The following is a 21815-nucleotide window of genomic DNA, read 5'->3' as shown; positions in this document are numbered from 1 at the left end:
AAGATCAAATCAACTATCACCACAGACCATCCCAAAGGTCTTACTTGGCACTTTATTGAAACAAAAGCTATAAAACATGATTAATATAGTATACTAATCATGTTAACACACAAAAACAGTGGGTAAAAGTGTTGTGTTGTCTCCCAACAAGCGCTTTTCTTTAATGCCTTTTAGCTAGGCATGATGATTTCAATGATGCTCGCATAAAAGATAAGAATTGAAACATAAAGAGAGTATCATGAATCATAAGTTCCTCTCTCATAATAATTTTCAGTAGAATCATGAATAGATTCATCAATATAACCATCACAAAAAACTTTCTTTTCATGATCCACAAGCATAGAAAATTTATTACTCTCCACATAAGCAATTTTATTCTCATTCACAATAGTGGGAGTATCATATGAAACTTGAATACTAAAAATTGTTCCCACATTAAGAGAGTAATGTTCAGTAAAAGGATATTAAAAATTATGAAAATAATTATCACTACTTTTTATAACATAAGTATCATCACAATAATCATCATAAGTAGGAGGCATGCAATCATCGTAGCAAATTTGATCATTCAAAGTAAGGGGACTAAAAAGATCTTCTCCATTAAGCATAGCACCACCAAGCTTGGGACAAACATTAATTGCAGTAAATAAATTCTCAAACATGTCATTCTCATCAAACATAGCATCCCCAAGCTTGTGGCTTGGCATATCATAAGCATAATCATTCTCATCATTAATAGTATGAATAGCACCAACGATATAGTAATTGCCATCATCATAATTTCTCAAGTTGGTGCCAAAAAGATTTTCAAGATTATAATAAGTATCATTATCTTCCCAATCATAATCATCACAATAAGCAATGGGCATAATAAAATCATCATCAATAGTGCTCTCGGACATTGTGCCATAAGACATAGAAGTAATATCATCATCAAGTGCATCATCCTCCACAATTATTTTTGATTCATTTTCATGAGGCACAACAATAATAGGAGCAACACTATTTGGGAGAGATACCTTTTTACCTCTATTCTTTCTTCTTCTTCACCACATCATGTGTGGGTTTCATTAATTTTTTCAAGCTTCTCATTGAAGAGATTGATTGGATAGGAAGCTCCTCCTCGTTACCTATTTCATCATGAGAGACAATAGGAGGGAAAGTGGAAATCTGTACCCTTTCATTAGTATTCCTTTTATATTCTATTGGTTTTCCCATCTTTCTATAGTTGGCAATATAAGCATTCTCATTGCAATTTACCATGCAAAACATATATATTCTTTAGTTTGGTTTCAATGTCATCTGTGAGAATGAATACTTCAAACCAACTATTTTTATGTGTCAATTCTTCACTCCCCAAAAATAGACAAAGCTCATTATAAAGTTCAAGTCTGATCAAGTTATTGCAATATTTGGACACGATTCGATCATGAAAAATCATGCATTGGAAATTAAGATGACCAACCTTATTGCAAAGTTCACAAGTAATAGGACAATGAGAAACATAATTTTGTAGCAAATTCATCTATCACTTTGAAGAAAGAATTGGTTCTATCATGTTTATGCTTCTTGCAAAATCTATCTTCCCTATAAGGCACGTCTTCACAAACTTTATGCGCTCCACAAAAATTGACATGCTTATAAGAAACATTTTTGTCATGACTTGTGCAATCATCATTAGCATTTTGGATATTCAAAGTATTCATACTAACAACATTGCAATCATGCTCATAATTCAAATATTTTGTGCCAAACATTTTATTGACTTCTTCTTCTAACAATTGAGCACAATTTTCTAAACCATCATTTTCAAGAAAAAAATTATAAAGATGATCAATAATATGATGCAACCTCAATTCCATTTTTATGTAGTTTTCTTTTATAAACTAAACTAGTGATAAAACAAGAAACTAAAAGATTCGATTGCAAGATCTAAAGACATACCTTCATGCACTCACCTCCCCGGCAACGGCGCCAGAAAATAGCTTCGTTGACGGGGTGTGAGTGTCGCTTACCTAACCTCCCCGACAATGGCGCCAGAAAAGAGCTTGATGTCTACTATGCAACTTTATTCTTGTAGACTCGTGTAGGGCCTCCAAGCAAAGAGTTTTATAGGACAGTAGCAATTTTCCCTCAAGTAGATGACCTAAGGTTTATCAATCCGTGGGAGGTGTAGGATGAAGATGGTCTCTCTCAAACAACCATGCAACCAAATACAAGAAATCTCTTGTGTCCCCAACACACCCAATACAACGGCAAATTGTATAGGTGCACTAGTTCGGCGAAGAGATGGTGACAAAGGTGTAATATTGATGATAGAAATATATTTTTATAATCTGAATAAATAAAAACAGCAAGGTAGCAATTGATAAAATGGAGCAAAAACGGTATTGCAATGCTTGAAAATGAGGCCTAGGGTCCATACTTTCGCTAGTGCAATCTCTCAACAATGCTAACATAATTGGATCATATAACCATCCCTCAACGTGCAACAAAGCATCACTCCAAAGTTCCTATCTAGCAGAGAACATACGAAGAAATCGTTTGTAGGGTATGAAACCACCTCGAAGCTATTCTTTCCGATCGATCTATCCAAGAGTTCGTACTAAAATAACACCAAATAATTTCAGATTCATAATACTCAATCCAACACAAAGAACTTCAAAGAGTGCCCCAAAATTTCTATCGGAGAAACAAAGACAAGAACGTGCATCAACCCCTATGCAAAGATTACCCCAATGTCACCTCGGGAATCCGTGAGTTGAGTGTCAAAACATATATCAAATGAATCAATATGATACCCCATTGTCACCACGAGTATTTATTTGCAAAACATATATCAAGTGCTCTCAAATCCATAAAATTATTCAATCAGATAAAACAAATCTCGAAGGGAAAACCCAATTCACAACATGATAGAGAGGGCAAAACACCATATGATCCGACTATATTAACAAAGCCCACGTTACATCAAGATCATGACATCTCAAAGAACACGAGAGATAGAGAGAGATTAAACACGTAGCTACTGGTACAAACCCTCAGCCCCAAGGGTGGACAACTCCCTCCGCATCGTGGTGGCCGCTGGGATGATGAAGATGGCCATCGGTGATGATTTGCCCCTCCGGCGTAGTGCCGGAACAAGGTCTAGATTGGTTTTCGGTGGCGATAGAGCCTTGCGGTGGCGGAACTTCTGATCTAGGGTTATTTCTGATGGTTTCACGCGAAGATGGGCCTCGAGGAGAGCACATCCCACCGGGGCAAGGCAGGCCCACCAAGCGTGCCCTGCTGGGTTGTGCCCTCCTCGTGGCTCTTCTGGCCCTCCCATGAAGCTTCGGGGGTCTCTTTTATTCCCAATAAATCATGAAAAAGTTTCAGCTCATTTGGAGAACTTTCATTTCTGCACAAAAAACAACACCACGGTAGTTCTGCTGAAAACAGTGTCACTCCAGGTTAGTTCCATGCAAATCATACCAAAACCATATAAAATTGTCGTAAACATGGCATGAATACTTCATAAATTATATATACATTGGACATTATCATATTCGGACACCAGAAGTCTTCTGGAGAGTACCGGGTACATATCGGGTCACCGGAAGGGGTTCCGGGCACCCCCGACAAAGATATGGGCCTAATGGGCCAAGAGGGGAAACACAGCAGCCAGCAGGGGCTGCTGCACCCCCATATGGGCTGCACCTTAGGAGGAAGGAAAGGGGGAAGAGAGAAGGAAGTGGAGGGATTCGGCCTCCCCCTTCCTTCCCACCTCCCTCCTCTTTCCTTCCCCCTCCAATGAATATGGTAGGGGGCAATTGGATAAGGCCCCCAAGTAGGATTCCTCCTACTTGGGGAACCCCATGGCAGCTCCCCTCCCCCTCCCACTATATATACGTGGGGAGGGGGCGCCTAGAACACACAAACAACATCTGTTAGACGCGTGCAGCGCCTCTCTCCACAGATTACACATCCGGTCATATCTTCGTAGTGCTTAGGCGATGCCCTGCACAAATTACTTCACCATCACTGTCACCAAGCCGTCATGCTGATGGAACTGTCCCTCGACACTTTGCTGGATCAAGAGTTCTAGGGACGTCATCGAGTTGAGCATGTGCAGAACTTGGAGGTGTCGTATGTTCGGTGCTTGATCGGTTGGAACGAGAAGAAGTTCGACTACATCAACCGCGTTATCAAACGCTTCTGCTTTCGGTCTACGAGGGTACGTGGACACACTCTCCCCCTCTCATTGCTATGCATCTCCTAGATAGATCTTGCGTTAGCATATGAATTTTTTTGAAATTGCATGCGACGTTACCCAACAGTATTACAGAACGGGTAAAGAGACTTGCCGGTAACGAGATTGAACTAGGTATGTGGATACCGACGATCGAATCTCGGGCAAGTAACATATCGATGGACAAAGGGAATTATGTATGTTGTCATAACGGTTCGACCGATAAAGATCTTTGTAGAATATGTAGGAGCCAATATGGGAATCCAGGTTCCGCTATTGGTTATTGACCGGAGGGGTGTCTCAGTCATGTCCACATAGTTCTCAAACCGTAGGGTCCGCACGCTTAACGTTCAATGACGATATGGTATTATATGATTTATGTGATTTGGTGACCGAATGTTGTTCGAAGTCCCGGATAAGATCACGGGCATGATGAGGAGTCTCGAAATGGTCGAGAGGTAAAGATTGATATATAGTACAATGGTATTCAGACACCAAAGTGTTCTAGAGGGTATCGGGTACTTATCGGGTCACCGAAAGGTGTTTCGGGTACCCCCGACAATCCTATGGGCCATATGGGCCTTGTGAAGGAACACACCAGCCCACAAGGGGCTGGTGCGCCCTATAAGTCTATAGGAGGAGGAGAAGGAAAGGGGGAAGGGAAAGGAAAGTGTGGATTAGGATTCCCACTTCCTTCCACTTCATGCATACATGGAAAGGGGGGCAAGGCAAGTCAGGGCCCCTAGGGCGGAGGTGATGTCTACTACACAACTTTATTCTTGTAGACACGTGTTGGGCCTCCAAGAGCAGAGTTTTGTAGGACAGTAGCAATTTTCCCTCAAGTGGATGACCTAAGGTTTATCAATCCGTGGGAGGCGTAGGATGAAGATGGTCTCTCTCAAATAACCCTGCAACCAAATAATAAAAAGTCTCTTGTGTCCCCTACACACCAAATACAATGGGAATTTGTATAGGTGCACTAGTTCGGCGAAGAGATGGTGATACAAGTGTAATATTGATGGTAGAAATATATTTTTACAATCTACATAAATAAAAAAACAAGGTAGCAAATAGTAAACGAGCACAAAAATGGTATTGCAATGCTTGAAAATGAGGCCTAGGGTCCGTACTTTCGCTAGTGCAATCTCTCAACAGTGCTAATATAATTGGATCATATAACCACCCCTAAAGTGCGATGAAGAATCACTGCAAAGTTCCTATATAGCGGAGAACATAAGAAGAAATCGTTTGTAGGGTACGAAACCACCTCGAAGCTATTCTTTCCGATCGATCTATCCAAGAATTCGTACTAAAATAACACAAAATAATTTCAGATTCATAATACTCAATCCAACACAAAGAACTTCAAAGAGTGCCCCAAGATTTCTACCGGAGAAACAAAGACAAGAACATGCATCAACCCCTATGCGTAGATTACCCCAATGTCACCTCAGGAATCCACGAGTTGAGTGCCAAAACATACATCAAGTGAATCAATATGATACCCCATTGTCACCATGAGTATTCATTTGCAAGACATATATCAAGTGCTCTCAAATCCATAAAAGTATTTAATGCAATAAAACAAAATCTCAAAGGGAAAACTCAATTCACAACAAGATAGAGAGGGCAAAACACCATATGATCCGACTATATTAACAAATCCCGCGATACATCAAGATCGTGACATCTCAAGAACACGAGAGAGAAAGAGAGAGCGAGAGATTAAACACATAGCTACCAGTACAACCCCTCAACCTCGAGGGTGGACTACTCCCTCCTCATCGTGGTGGCCCCCGGGTGATGAAGATGGCAACCGGAGATGATCCCCCCTCCGGCAGAGTGCCAAAACGGGGTCTAGGTTGGTTTTCGGTGGCTACAGAGGCCTGCGGCAGCGGAACTTCTGATCTAGGTTAACCCCGAGGGTTTTCGGAATATTTGTGAATTTATAGGGTAAAGAGGGGGTGCGGGAGGCCACCAAGGTGGGCACAACCCACCTGGGCACGCCTGGGGGGCCAAGCGCACCCTGGTGGGTTGTGCCCCCCTCGGGGCACCCGCCAGGTGCTGCTCTGGCCAATCCTGGGTGTTCTGGTCCATAAAAATTCCCCAAAAAGTTTCGCAGTGTTTGGACTCCGTATGATATTGATTTATGCGATGTAAAAAAAGCAAAAAATAGCAATTGGCACTCGGCACTGGGTCAATAGGTTAGTCCCAAAAATGATATAAAGTTGCTATAAAATGATTGTAAAACATCCAAGAATGGTAATAAAACAACATGAATACTTCATAAATTATAGATATGTTGGAGACGTATCAACATCCCCAAGCTTAATTCCTACTCGTCCTCGAGTAGGTAAATGATAAAAGAAATAATTTATGAAGTGTGAATGCTAGCAAAGTGCACAAGTTTGATCAATGAAAGTTTCAATCACTTTTCCTAGCATCATAACAACTATTATTTCTTATAAAACTTCTCATGTTATAGTAGCAACCAATTCACATGTTAAGGTTCAAACAATGAATTCTCTTGAAACTCAACAACCTATGTTCTCAGTCACCAAGCAATTGTAATTCAACTTATTCAACAGAGTTTAAGTAGGAGCTCCATATACTCAACCATCATATAGTCTTCTATGATTGCTAACTCTCATCGCATACACATGAGCAAAACGTTTCAACCGGACACATAGAAAGATAGGGGCTTATTGTTTTGCCTCCCAACGTATTCATCTCAAGGGTTATGTCAACAATAATAACTCATGCTACCCATATCCAACTGGATATATGTGCCTAGATCTTTCCTCACCACATGACGCTTGCCAAAAGAGAAAAATAAAAAGGAATAGAGGGAAGAACTTTGACTCTTTGCATAAAAGTAAATACATAAAAGTAAAAGATAGGCCCTTCATAGAGGGAAGCAGAGGTTGCCATGCACTTATTTGTTTGTATGCTCAACCCCTTAGTTCAAAAGAATGTCACATTATATTTCCCCTGATGATAGCAACCTTTATTATGCAGTCTGTCGCTTTTATTATTTGCCATCACAAGTTCATAGAACGCTCAATTTTCTCTTACACTAAATGTTCTAACACTTTTAGAACCAATTTCTATTGCCTTATTACACCGATGACAACTTACTTGAAGGATCTCGCTCAATCCTTAGGTAGGTATGGTGGACTCTTGAAATTAAGATTTGGGTTTAAGGGTTTTTGGATGCACAAGTGGTATCTCTACTTGGCGCGGGATTTTTGGCTAGCAAAGATGGGGGGCAAGCACCACATGTTGAAGGATCTATGATAATATAACTTCTGTGTGAATATGAACAAACATAAACCATTATGTTGTCTTCCTTGTCCAACATCAACAATTTTGGCATATAATATTTTGGTGGGGGCTCACAATCACAAAAGATTTCCATGATAGTGTATTTGCATGTGAAAGTTTTGTTCCTTATACTAATTATTCGTGAATTGGTTGTATGACCAATATTGTGATTGTCAAGCCTCAAGAGATTTCACTTTCTAAACCCAATGTGAAGCTACCACTAGGCATGATATAATTTCAACTTCATGACATTCAGTTTATTCAACAATTTACTCATAGGATATAAGTGAAGCACAAGAGTAAATGACAAGCTACTCCAAAAAGATAATGTGAAGATCGTGAGCATAATATTTCTTTCTCTCAAATTAATTTAAGTGAAGCAAGAGAGAATTTCTTCAAAAATACTAAAGCACACCGTGCTCAAAAAGATATAAGTGAAGCATTAGAGCAATTCCATAGAAAAGACCTTCGTTGACGGGATGTGAGTGTCGCTTACTTAGCCTCCCTAGCAACTATTTAAGGACTCTATTTTATTTAAAAACTTTTAGATCTAAGTATTTTATTAAATCATAAAGCAAAATGAAAATAAAATGACATTCTAAGAACAACACAACTCATGTGAAGAAGCAAAAACTTAGGCTCAACCGATACTAACTGATAATTGTTGAAGAGGAAAGGTGGGATGCCCACTGGGGCATTCCCAAGCTTAGATGCTTTAAACTTCCTAAAATATTATGTTGGTATGCCCAAGCTTGAGCTTTTGTGTCTCCTTAATTCTTCTCATATCACGGTTTTCCTAAATCTCAAAAGCTTCATCCACACAAAACTCAACAAGGACTCGTGAGATAAGTTAGTATAAACCAATGCAAAAACCTTATCATTCTCTACTGTAGCAAATCGCTAAAGTTGTTATTCAACATTGCACACTAAATGCCTCTGCATATTTAATACTCCTATCCTCAAATAGAATCATTAAACAAGCAAACATATGCAAACAATGCAAACATAACAACAATCTGCCAAAACAGTATAGTCTGTAAAGAATGCAACAGTATCAATACTTATCTAACTCCAGAAGTTATGAAAATTTACCCCACTGTAGAAAATTTATCAGAGCTCATTTTGAAAAAAGTTTCAGCATTTTATCACATTCTGAATTTTCTAGGGAATTTTTGCAACATCGATAAACTTTCTGTTTTCCGACAGCAACATGTAGACTTGCAAAATAAGCATGGTAAAGGCTATCCTTGACACTTTTATTGAAATAAAAGATGCAAAACATTATTATAAATAACAGCAAGAAAATCCTAACAAAATAAAGTGATGCTCCAAGCAAAACACATATCATTTGATGAATGAAAACATAGCTCCAAGTGAGGTTACCGATAATGTTGGAGACGAAAGAGGGGATGCCTTCCGGGGCATCCCCAAGCTTAGTTGCTTGGATCTTCCTTGAATATTACCTTGGGGTGCCTTGGGAATGCCCAAGATTATGGTATTGTCACTCCTTATTCTCCTCATATCGACATCTCACCCAAAACTTGAAAACTTCAATCACACAAAACTTAACGGAACTTTGTGAGATAGGTTAGTATGATAAAGAGCAAACCATTTCACTTTTGGTACTATCAAAGACAGTATTCATAATTGTTCTCACACAATGACTACTGTAGCATATCACGTTCACAATTTATATTGAGCAATATAAACAATAGAAACTAGAAAACAAGCAAACTATGCATTGAAAACAGAATCTATCAAAAACAGAACAGTCTGTAGTAATCTATACTCCAACCATACTTCTGCCACTCCAAAAATTCTGAGAAAATAGGAAAACCTGGGTAATTTTTCTATTAATATTCTACAAAAATAATTAGCATTTTATCACGCTTCTGTTAAAAAAGAATTGTTTTCCTGAGTGCAAAAGTTTCTGTTTTTCAGAAAGATCAAATCAACTATCACCGTAAGCTATCCCAAAGGTCTTACTTGGCACTTTATTGAAGCGAAAGCAATAAAACATTATTATTACAGTAGCATAAGGATGTGAACACACAAAAATGGTAGGTAAAATGTAGCGACCCGACCTCAAACGGTCAAGTCTCCATGCTTCAGTGTCATCCCTGGATCGGTAATGCTGACACACACAGTACTCGAAGGATTTATAACAGAGTAGCAACCACACACTTATTACATCGAATGTCTCAAAAGAGAACTTATTACAATAATTGTGGCATAAGGCCATCTAATACGATAACAGAAGAAGGCTTGGAAGATAAAGTGAGTCCATCAACTCCAACGGCATAGCTGAGCTGCACGACAACGACCTAACGAACCTTACTCCTCGTCTGAAAAGTCTGCAACATAATATGCTACAGCCCGAAAACGGGTCAGCACATGGAATATGCTGGCAATGTAACACAGTAGAGCAAGAATAGAATAATGCTATCACTACATGCATATTTGGGCTGGTGGAAAAGCTCTATGGTTATAGTTTTGCGAAAAGCCAATTTTTCCCTAAAACAAAGGAATAGATTTTATTTAACTATCATGGTAGTTGAAACATCATTGAGAAGGTTCCTCCAACTCAATCCCAATTAAAAAGTAATTATCAACCCAACAATATTAAATTAGAGTGATGAGATACATATGATAATCCAAGTACTAGATACTCAAGATGTCCTTAACCGAGGACACGCCTAACCATGATTAGATTGTACACTCTGCAGAGGTTCCCCACAAGACTCGATCTCCTCCGTTGGATTTCTCGCACTACATGGTGTTTGAGAAACGGATGACCGAGACACAGTCTTTCAGAAGCATTAACTCTAACCTCGGGTACACAGTACCAACCTACATCCCTCTACATCTGCTAGCCTACCACTGGAAGAGGTCATGCAACTTACTCAACTATGCTAGAGCCCATAATAGCTTGTGGCTGCACACGGAAGTTTCTAGCATGAAATATCTCAGTTCCCTTTGAGCTTGGGTGGCGGACCTTAGGATTATCACACGGGTACTCCGGGATATCCTAGGACAACACTGGATTCTCTAGGTGGCCGACAAGCAATCCACCTAGATGTGTATTAAAGTTGCCACCTTAAGTTGAACCATTAATTAACAATCTCACATCTGTCATGGATTCACTCATCCAAACCACATCTCCGAGCATAGCATAGCTATATAAGCAATACGTAGAAGTAACTCCCAAGGGTTTGATAATAACAGGGCAATAGGTTCTACCTCATCAACTATTTCCCAAACCCACAAGTTAATCACAACCTAATCATGCAATGTTTGAGGATTGGAACTAATGCATAAAAATTGGGTGATAAAGGGTATGATCAAAGTGTTACTTGCCTTGCTGATGATCCGTGAAACCTAGAGACTCGTAGTAGCACGCTTCGCACTCCGGGTGTTCTATCGCAAAAAAAAATAGCATACATAAGCAATCAAGCAAATACGCACGGGTAAAACTCAAGTAAGAAGATCTAACCAGAAAGTTCAACTTATGAACTCCGGTTTGCAAAAAGAATCAAATCGAACAGAGCAACAAAACTCAAACTACGAAAGAACCAAGATCCGATTACTAATATGTACTAAAGTCAAATTTTACAGTGACAAAATCTTGTTCAAGTTGGTTAAATGGAAAGAGGGCTTTGAGACGAAGATCTAGGCGCTTGAATCGCATGATTCCGATAAACGAGCAAAAAGATAAACTAAAATGAAAATCGGATCTGAAATCCGAGAAAAAGAAAAACTGACGAATAGGCTAACGAACGAACGTTCGCTCTCTGCGGGTAACGGGTGAAAACCGTTCGTTAAAACGAACGAACAGGCGTTCGCTAAATGAATAAACCAACGAAAAAACGATCTAAAAGAATAAACCAGAATTTTTAAAAAACCGGATCTAGATCTTGGGTTTACCGAAATAAACCAACGAGAAAAATGGCGGTGGCTCCGGCGAAGTCAGTGGCGGCACGGGCGGAGCTGCGGCGGCGGTGGCACGGCGGCGGGCTGCAGCGGCGGCGGAGCTGCGGTGGCTCGGGGCGGCAGGGCTGGCGACGGTGGTGGTGTGGGGGTCGAGGCGGGGCCGGCTCGGCCTTTAAAGGGGCCGGGCGAGGCGGCGGCTTGGGCAAGGGGCCGGGGGAGGAGGAGTCCTCCCCGGACTCGGCGGTGGCAGCGTGCGCCGGCCGGACTCCGATCGGAGTCGGTCGGTGCGAGAGGTGGGCTGGCGCGGCTGGCCAACTAGGCCTCGGCCCAGTTCGGTCCGGCGGAAAAACTTAAAAAAAAATTCCATGCAGAAAAATGCTAAAAATAAATACTAAACAGACGCCAAAAATCCCGAAATAAAATTTCCCCGTCCTCTAAAATCTACCGGACAAGGGAACATTTATTTAGGCCTTAAATGCAATTTGAAAAACGTGAATTTTTCCTATGCAAATAAAATAGCAATAAAATCCCAAATAAAATATTTATTTGTTTTTAATACCTTTCCTCCAATATTCCATTGTTTTTGGGGAAGTCATATTATCCCCTCTCATTTTTTTATATGAAATATTTTTGGAGAGAAAATAATAAAACAAATTGATCCTCGTTTCGATATTTGATAGAATTCAAATATGAAAACAGTGAAATCCCCAACTCTCTCCGAGGGTCCTTGAGTTGTTTAGAATTTCGAGGATCGCGAAATGAATATGAAATAAACTATGATATGCATGAATGATCTATGTATAACATTCCAAATTGATAATTTGGGATGTTACAAACCTATCCCCCTTAAGATGAATCTCGCCCTCGAGATTCGGGTTGGCTAGAAAATAGGTGTGGGTGGTCTTTGCGAAGATCATCCTCTCGTTCCCAGGTGGCTTCATCCTAGGTATGGTCGCTCCACTGAACTTTGCAAAACTTGATAACCTTACTACGGGTGACTCGGCTGGCAAATTCAAGAATCCTGACTGGCTTCTCCTCATAGGTCAGATCACTGTCCAACTGAATCGCTTCCAAGGGCACAGTATCTCTTAGCGATATATCGGCCATCTCAACATGACACTTCTTCAGTTGTGAAACATGAAACACATCATGAACTCCTAACAGTCCTTCAGGTAACTCCAACTTGTAGGCAACCTCTCCCATACGTTCCAAAATCCGGTACGGTCCTACAAATCTCAGGGCTAACTTTCCCTTAACTCCAAAACATTTAACACCTCGCATGGGTGACACTCGCAGATATGCTCTGTCTCCAATTTCATAGGTTACTTCCTTGCGTTTTGAATCTGCATAACTCTTCTGCCTGGACTAAGCTACTTTCAGTCTATCTCGAATCAACTTAACCTTCTCTTCAGACTCCTTGATCAAATCTGGTCCAAACAACTGTCGGTCTCCAACTTCATCCCACAACAACGGCGTCCTGCACTTGCCTCCATACAGGGCTTCGAACGGTGCCATCTTCAAACTGGCCTGGTAGCTGTTGTTGTATGAGAACTCCGCGTAGGGCAAATTGTCATCCCAACTAGATCCATAATCTAGTGCACAAGCTCTCAACATATCCTCCAGAATCTGGTTGACTCTCTCGGTCTGTCCATCTGTCTGCGGATGGAATGTTGCACTGAACTCTAGCCTTGTACCCAAAGTCTGGTGCAGTTGATGCCAAAACTTTGAGGTAAATTGTGTTCCTCTATCTGATACGATGATCCTTGGAACTCCATGTAGACATATGATCGTGGTCATGTATATCTTGGCCAACTTCGCACTTGTATACGTGGTCTTCACTGGGATAAAGTGAGCCACTTTGGTCAAGCGATCAACTACTACCCATATAGAATCATATCCTGATTTGGTCCTGGGCAATTCGGTGATAAAATCCATGCAAAGCTTATCCCACTTCCATTCGGGTATCGGCATAGGCTGTAATAATCCTGCTGGCTTTTGATGTTCCGCTTTCACTCTCTGACATACATCACATACGGCTACATACTCAGCAATATCCTTCTTCATACCAGTCCACCAGAAATGTTCCTTCAAATCCACATACATCTTGGTGTTTCCGGGGTGTATCGAGTATGGTGAGTCATGAGCCTCCTGAAGTATTAACTTCCTGATCTCTGTGTTGTTGGGCACATAAACACGGTCCTCAAACCATAAGGTGTCGTGCTCATCCTCACAAAAACCTTTGGCCTTTCCTTTGCTCATTCTCTCTTTTATCTCGGCAATCTCTTTGTCATCTTTCTGAGCTTCTCGAATCTTTCCTAACAATGTATACTGAACTTCCATTGTTGCAACAAAACCTCTAGGAACAATCTCCAGTCGAAGTTCCCTGAGATCCTCTGCTAACTCTTTTGGCAATCCTGTGCTTATGAGGGTGTTAGCATAACTCTTCTGGCTCAAAGCGTCTGCTACGACATTGGCCTTGCCTGGATGATAGTGAAGCTTCATGTCATAATCCTTTATAAGCTCCAACCATCTCCTCTGCCTAAGGTTCAGCTCCTTCTGGGTGAAAATGCACTTCAAACCCTTCTGATCAGTGTACACATCACAACAGTTTCCAATAAGGTAATGTCTCCAAGTCTTGAGTGCATGCACTATAGCTGCTAACTCTAAATCATGCGTGGCATAATTCAATTCGTGCGGTTTTAGTTGTCGTGAGGCATACGAAACAACTCTTCCGTCCTGCATAAGAACACTTCCAAGTGCTAAGTGACAGGCGTCGCAATACACTTGGAAATCCTTGCGTATATCCCGCAAAATCAGCACGGGGGCTGTAGTCAGATGTTTCTTTAACTCCTAAAAACTCGCCTCACATTCTTACGTCCATTTGAATTTGTATCCTTCTTCAATAACTCCATCATTGGCTTCGCAATCTTGGAAAAATTCTCAGTAAATCTCCGATAGTATCCCCGAGTCCAAGAAAACTGCGGATCTCTCTAACTGAGGTGGGTGCCAACCACTCAGTGACTGACTGAACCTTGGTTGAGTCTACTGCTATACCCTCTCCTGATATAACATGTCCAAGGAATCCCACTTCCTTCAACCAAAACTCACATTTGCTGAACTTGGCATACAACTGATGTTCCTGGAGTTTCTCGAGAACTAAACGCAAATGGTCCTTGTGCTCCTCTTCATTCTTCGAGTATACCATTATATCATATATGAACACCACAACAAACTTATCCAAATATTCCATGAACACCTTGTTAATCATGCTCATGAAATAGGCAGGGGCGCTAGTCAGTCCAAATGACATGACCATACCTTGTGGTAAATGCGGTTTTAGGTATATCCTTCTCCCGGATCTTTAGCTGGTGATATCCTGATCGCAGATCGATCTTCAAAAACACCTTAGCTCCTTGCAGTTGGTCAAACAAATCATTGATCATCGGCAGTGGGTATTTGTTCTTGATCGTCACCTCATTCAACGCCCGATAATCAACAACCATCCTCAATGATCCATCCTTCTTCTCAACCAAAAGCACTGGGGCTCCCCACGGTGATGAACTTCATTGGATGTAATGTTTCTCCAATAACTCCTTGATCTGCTTCTTAATCTCCTCCAGATCATTTGCGAGCATCTGGTATGGTCTCTTCGATATAGGCCCGGTGCCTGGCAACAGTTCTATCAAAAACTCGATGTCTCGATCTGGCGGCATGCCTGGTAATTCCTCTGGAAATACATCTGGGTAATCCTTTACAACAGGCACTTCTTCTTGAACAATTCCTGAGAGGGAATTTACTTGAGTTCTCCTTGTCGCATGCCTGGATACATACTTGATCCTTTTTCCCTCCGGGGTGGTGAGATAAATCGACTTACAAGCACAGTCAATGCTTCCTCCATACTTTGACATCTAGTCCATGCCTAATATCACATCCAATCCTTGTGACTCCAAAATTATTAGGTCTGACGGGAAACATGGCTACCAATGGTTAAGGGTATCCGGTCGCACCATCGGCCAGCCATATACTCTGCTCCACGTGAACTTACTAACAGGGGGGTCCTAAGGGCTTGGGTTGGTAGTTTAAACTTATCCATGAATCTCCTTGATATGTATGAATGTGATGCACCAGTATCAAAAAGAACAAGGGCGGTAAAATACTTAACCAAAAACTTACTGATAATTGTGTTTGGCTGCCCTTCAACCTCCTCCACGTTAACGTGGTTCACTTGTCCTTTGTTGAATGGATTGAGCTTCTTCCCAGCACTCCCATTACCATTTCCATTCTTCACTTCAGGGCACTCCGTGGCATAGTGTCCAGTCTTCCCGCACTTGAAGCAAGTAATGTGACTTAGGTCTCTCTTGGCGGGTGTGGCTGGATTGGAGCGGTTCTGATTGTTGCTTGTTCCGTTCCCAGTCCCATTCTTGGAACCATTGTGATTATGCGAACTTCCTCCGTTGTGGTTATGACCTCCTGTAACGCCCACGATGCGGCTATATCTCCCACGTGTCGAAGCACGACTTAGAGGCATAACCGCATTGTAAGCAATGTCGCAAGAGGGGTAATCTTTACACATCCCATGTACTGAATACGAAAAGAGATACATAGTTGGCTTACAATCGCCACTTCACACAATACATGAATAAAGCATTACAACATCCAGATACAATCAAGGTCCGACTATGGAACCAAAATAGAAGAAGACCACCCCTAATGCTACAGATCCCCGATCGTCCCAACTGGGCTCCACTACTGAACAACTGGAAACGGAACAACATAACGAACACGATCTTCATCAAGCTCCTCCTTGAGCTTGGTTGCGTCACCTGCACGGTATCATCGGCACCTGCAAACTGGTTTTGGAAGTAATCTGTGAGTCACGGGGACTCAACAATCTCACACCCTCGCGATCAAGACTATTTAAGCTTTTGGGAAGGGAAAAGGTATGAGGTGGAGCTGCAACAAGCACTAGCATATATGGTGGCTAAACTTACACAAATGAGAGCGAGAAGAGAAGGCAAGGCACGATCGAGAATCTATGATCAAGAAGTGATCCTAGACTACTTACGTCAATCATAACTCCAACACCGTGTTCACTTCCCGGACACCGCCGGAAAGAGACCATCACGGCTACACACGCGGTTGATGCATTTTAATTAAGATAAGTTTCAGGTTTTTACAACCGGACATTAACAAATTCCCATCTGCCCATAACCGCGGGCACGGCTTTCGAAAGTTCAAATCCCTGCAGGGGTGTCCCAACTTAGCCCATCACAAGCTCTCACGATCAACGAAGGATATTCCTTCTCCCAAGACAATCCGATCAGACTCGGAATCCCAGTTACAAGACATCTCGATAATGGTAAAACTAAACCAGCAAAGACGCCCGATGCGCCGACATCCTGATAGGAGCTGCACATATCTCGTTCTCATGGCAACACCGGATTGTCCTGACTTCCGGTAGGCCAGCCCAGAGTTGCCCCTGGTGGCCACCGGCGGTCGACAGGTTTGGACCAGCACTTAGACAAGCACTGGCCCGAGGGAGTTAAATAAAGATGACCCTTGAGTATGTAGAACCCAAGGGAAGGTGGTAGGTTGTTAGTGCAAATGGTAAAACCAAGGTTGGGCCTTGCTGGAGGAGTTTTATTCAAGGCGAACTGTCAAGGGGTTCCCATAATACCCAACCGTGTAAGGAACACAAAATTAAGGAACATAACACCGGTATGACGGAAACTAGGGCGGCAAGAGTGGAACAAAACACCAGGCATAAGGCCGAGCCTTCCACCCTTTACCAAGTATATAGATGCGTTAATTAAAATAAGAGATATTGTGATATCCCAACAATAATCATGTTCCAACAAGGAACAAACTTCATCTTCAACTGCAACTAACAACGCTACAAGAGGGGCTGAGCAAAGCGGTAACATAGCCAAACAACGGTTTGCTAGGACAAGCTGGGTTAGAGTTTTGACATGGCAACATGGGAGGCATGATAAGCAAGTGGTAGGTATCGCAGCATAGGCATAGCAAAAGAGCGAGCATCTAGCAAGCAAAGATAGGAGTGATTTCGAGGGTATGGTCATCTTGCCTGAGATCCTGCAAGGAAGAAGATCGAGTCCATGAAGAAGACACACAGACGAAGTCGAGCGGATCCTCACAAACGCGACGTTATCAGAACCAACCCGAAGAAGCAACACTGGAAAGAAGCAAAAAATCATGGTAAACAACCATCACATAATCATGGCATGATGCACAATCAAGTATGATGCATGTCCCATTTAATGAATCATGGCATGGCAAAGTGCACAAGCAATCCTACAAATTAAGTGGAGCTTAATGCAACGAGTTGCATATTGACGAAACACCACGTTCAAGTTATTTAGTTCAATCTCGTTTATGTACCCAACAATATTAAATGTTGTTAAACATGGCAAGAGGGTGAATCAAATTAAAACTACCTATCTAGGCAAGTTTAAATGAGGCCGGAAACAACTAACAACAATTCCGGTAAATCTCCATATGCATGTTTTAAGGTTTGGTACTGTTCTGCCCTAAACACAATTTTAGGGTTGTTAAACATGCAAAGTCATGCCACCATGTTAAACTAGGCATTTTTCTACCCCATTTACATATAAAGATTATTAGGTTTGGAGCTACGGTTAATTAGTTATGAAATAAAGCATTTTAACATGGCATAGGAGCAAATTTAATCAAACAACATTTTAAACATTTTAAATATGGATGAAAGTTGGATATTATGAAACTAGACAGAATTCTAAACATTTTTCATATAAGAAGTTTTTTAATCTGATGCACGGTTAATGAGTTATTATATGCACGATGCTTAGGGGTTTTTCTATAAATCTGTAAATCCTCGGATAATAGCTAAATTCGCAGAACTGAAAAAACATGATATGGGCCGAATATGGCTGGGCCAACAAGAGCAGGGCGTTGGAGACAGCTCACCCATGGGCCATGGCCCAGTTCGAAGGTGAGGTGAGGCCGGCAGGGGGGCCGATGCAGGCCGAGGCGAGGCCGGCCCAGGCGAAGTCAACGCGGGCGAGGAGTTCGCTCTCTCGAAGGAAGCAGAGGATGCAACACCAGGGGCTTGCAGGCGAGGCAGGGCTTGGAGGCGGCTTGGCGCCGGAGATGATGATGGGGAGGTGCGGAGGTCGGAGGAGGAGGTCACGGGGTCGAGGACGACGGATCCCAACCTAGCCAGAGGCAGGGTCGAGCTCATTCTGGCCGGGGCCGAGGCGATGCAGTCAACGGCGCAGGGTGGTTGCAGTGGCTGCAGTTGCCGCTCGTTGCAGAGGAGATGTGGCGTGACAAGGAACTTGCAGCGGTGGGCGCCACGCTGGAGAGGAGGCGGGCTTGGCGATGCACTTGGCGAGAACGAGGTCGGGGCGCAGGACTCGCCGGATCTGACGGGGACGACGACGAAGACAAGCGAATCCGGGCGCTCGAGGAGCTTGAACGACGGCGGCAGAATTCCTGTGATCCATAGGAGAGAGAGACCTTGAGAGGAGAAGAAACGAGAACGGAAGGAAGGAGAGGGAAGGGCGCGGGACGACGGAGCACTGGCCTGGGCGGCCGTAGTCGACCTCCGGCGAGGCAGGAGATCTGCTGGATCTTCCGACGAGCGGCGCGGGGACGAGGTGAGGAGGTGCTCAGGCGCTTGTGCGCTGGATCGAGGGCTCGAGGAGCACCTCTCCTTTGGTGCTGGACACCCACGGGAGCAGGGAAGGGGAGGCGGCTGCGAGCTGGTTAGGTGGATCGGGCAGGGGAGATCCCGATGAGGATTTGGTGGAGAGGCGGCGCTGCGATGGGACAAACCTCCTAGAAATTATGGTTGGGTTTATTTGGTAGGTAGTGGTCTTAAATATAGTAAGGAGGTCCAAAAGAGGGCTAGATCGGACCCCCCGATTTAAATCGGGCGGTCGAGAAAAATAGGCTAGGGAGTCCAATAAATAAAACGAAGATGTTTTGTAGACGTTTGGGGATGATCTGGACCCAACGGTGATGACTGCCTGGGTCGGGTTCGGGACAACTTCCGGACGCGCGCGAGGGGTTCGATGCACTGCACAAAGAGGGGTAGGCTGGGCCTAGGTGGACTGTGGAGAGCGGGTTGGTCTGAGAGAAGAGGGGAGAGATGCAGCTCGGCACGGTTTCCGGAGACCGAAAACGTCCGACAATAGACCGGCTATAATGCCGCTATAGCTTAACGGTTGGACTAATCAAACAAACTCCGAATGCAATGAAACTTGACAGGCGGTCTATCTACACTATAATAAGACCACACGCCAACATTCAACCCAATCCGAGAACATTTTCCGGCCACTTATAAAATAATATTTCGGACATGCCGCGGGCGCCTGCAAGTGTGACTGGGCTCAGAACGGACAACAGACGGAACCGGGGAACCCAGACGGATGCAAGTTTTCGAAAACATGCAGATGCAATGCGGATGATGACATGGCAAGATGCAACACGCAAGCGAATGACATGGCAACAACGGCGAACAACTGGGAGACACCTGGCGCATCGGTCTCGGGGCGTCACAACACTCCACCACTACGAGAGGATCTCTTCCCGAGATCTAGGATGGCACCGGAGGGAAAAAGGAAGAGGAAGAGAAGAGGAAGAGGTAAAACTAGTTGCTTCTTTGACAAACAAGTGAAACCAAAGAACCTCGAGAGGTTGAACAAATATAAAGGAAGAATGCCACGAAGATGAACAAAGTTGAAAACACTCCGTTAGAAAAGAGGAACAAGGAACATCACGAGAACCCTGTAGGTTGAAAGACATGAGAAAAGGGTTGCAATGGACAAGAAGTACATCCAAGCACTCCGGTAGCAACGAAATGTACAAGGAACGATAAGAACAATTGTGACAACACTCTGGTTAAAACAAGATAGAGAAGGAATAAGACTGATATAATTTGGACAGCACTCCGACTGAAAATGGAAGGAATAGAACATGAACTTGACAAGATGAGAAGATACTTGATGAAATCAACAACACAGTGCCTCCTTAACTATTGAAAGAAAGGCACAATGGGTAAGAAAGATTTCAGATAGCACTCCGGTTGAGAAGGGAGGCAAAACTTGATAGAATGGAGAGAACTCGAATGAAAACACGCCACTCCGGTTGAATGGATAAGCAAAGGAAAGAACATGATCTTTGACAACAAATGGGATGATGGGTCGAAGGGTGCAACATTACAATGCCTCCGGAAGAATGAGAGAATGGAAAGGAATGAACGGAGAATAAAACAACATGTTCTACCTCAAATGAATTTGAGAGAGCATCCATAAAAAGAAGGATTGAACGGAGTTGTTGGGAAATCAACAACGAAAAGAACAGGCTTGTTGAGGGCTTATGGAAAACATCTCAAAAACTTGAGGTGAAAACCTGCCACAAACGAAAACAATTGCTTGCTTGAGAGCGACGAAGAGATGAAAACATCTTTCATCGCAACAATAGGAGGAAACTTGGATCATCGATAAACACCATAAATAGCAACATTCCTTAGGGAAGGTTTTAGGTGAAATATAACCCAAGATAATTCCAATGAAGAGATTGATGGATTTAAGATATCTCATTCTTGACAACATGTGAATTATGAAACATGAACTCAAATTATGAAGAATGACATAGCACCACCTCAAATGATACGGTAGAAAGAATTGCACTTCGGAATGCAAGATGAAGAAGGCTTGAACTCCTCAAACAAAACATGTGTCGAGCACCATGTTTATTTTGGAGTATAGTTTAGCGGAACATAATCTTCAAGAGAAAATCTTGAAGAACAATTGAAGAATGAAAAGAATCCTTGACGAACCACCATGTAGAGCCTCCATGAAGAACTCCGATAATAAAAGAATGATCAAATGCAAGAAAGTTGAAAAGAACAAGATGAAGCCTTGCAATGATTTAGATGGATCTTTCGCGATGATATAATTGAGAGATGTTGGAGCTTCGGGAAAGTATGAAGCACTTGAACCGAGAACTAACTCATCATGAACAAACTCTGGAAAAATGAATCCATCATTTGGATGAAACAAGAATAAGAATTATGTTATGCGTATCCTACACCAATTTAAATTGATGACAAGCAATGGATTGCATACAACTTATTCTCGTAGAAAGGATTAAGATAGATATAGCGCAAACTTCAGAAGGTCTTCAACGAACCATCAGTAGGATTGGAAAGAGCGAATGAATTTATATGATAACCAAGGAAGAGAACTCTTGACCAAACCACCGTAAGAATTGAAAAACGAACGAAGTAAAGGGATGAATCACCGGTAAGAATTTGAAAACTAACAAA

This window comes from Triticum dicoccoides, chromosome 3A (genome assembly GCF_002162155.2).
Source record: "Triticum dicoccoides isolate Atlit2015 ecotype Zavitan chromosome 3A, WEW_v2.0, whole genome shotgun sequence".
Taxonomy (NCBI): domain Eukaryota; kingdom Viridiplantae; phylum Streptophyta; class Magnoliopsida; order Poales; family Poaceae; genus Triticum; species Triticum dicoccoides.
Note: the sequence above shows the minus strand (reverse complement) of the source record.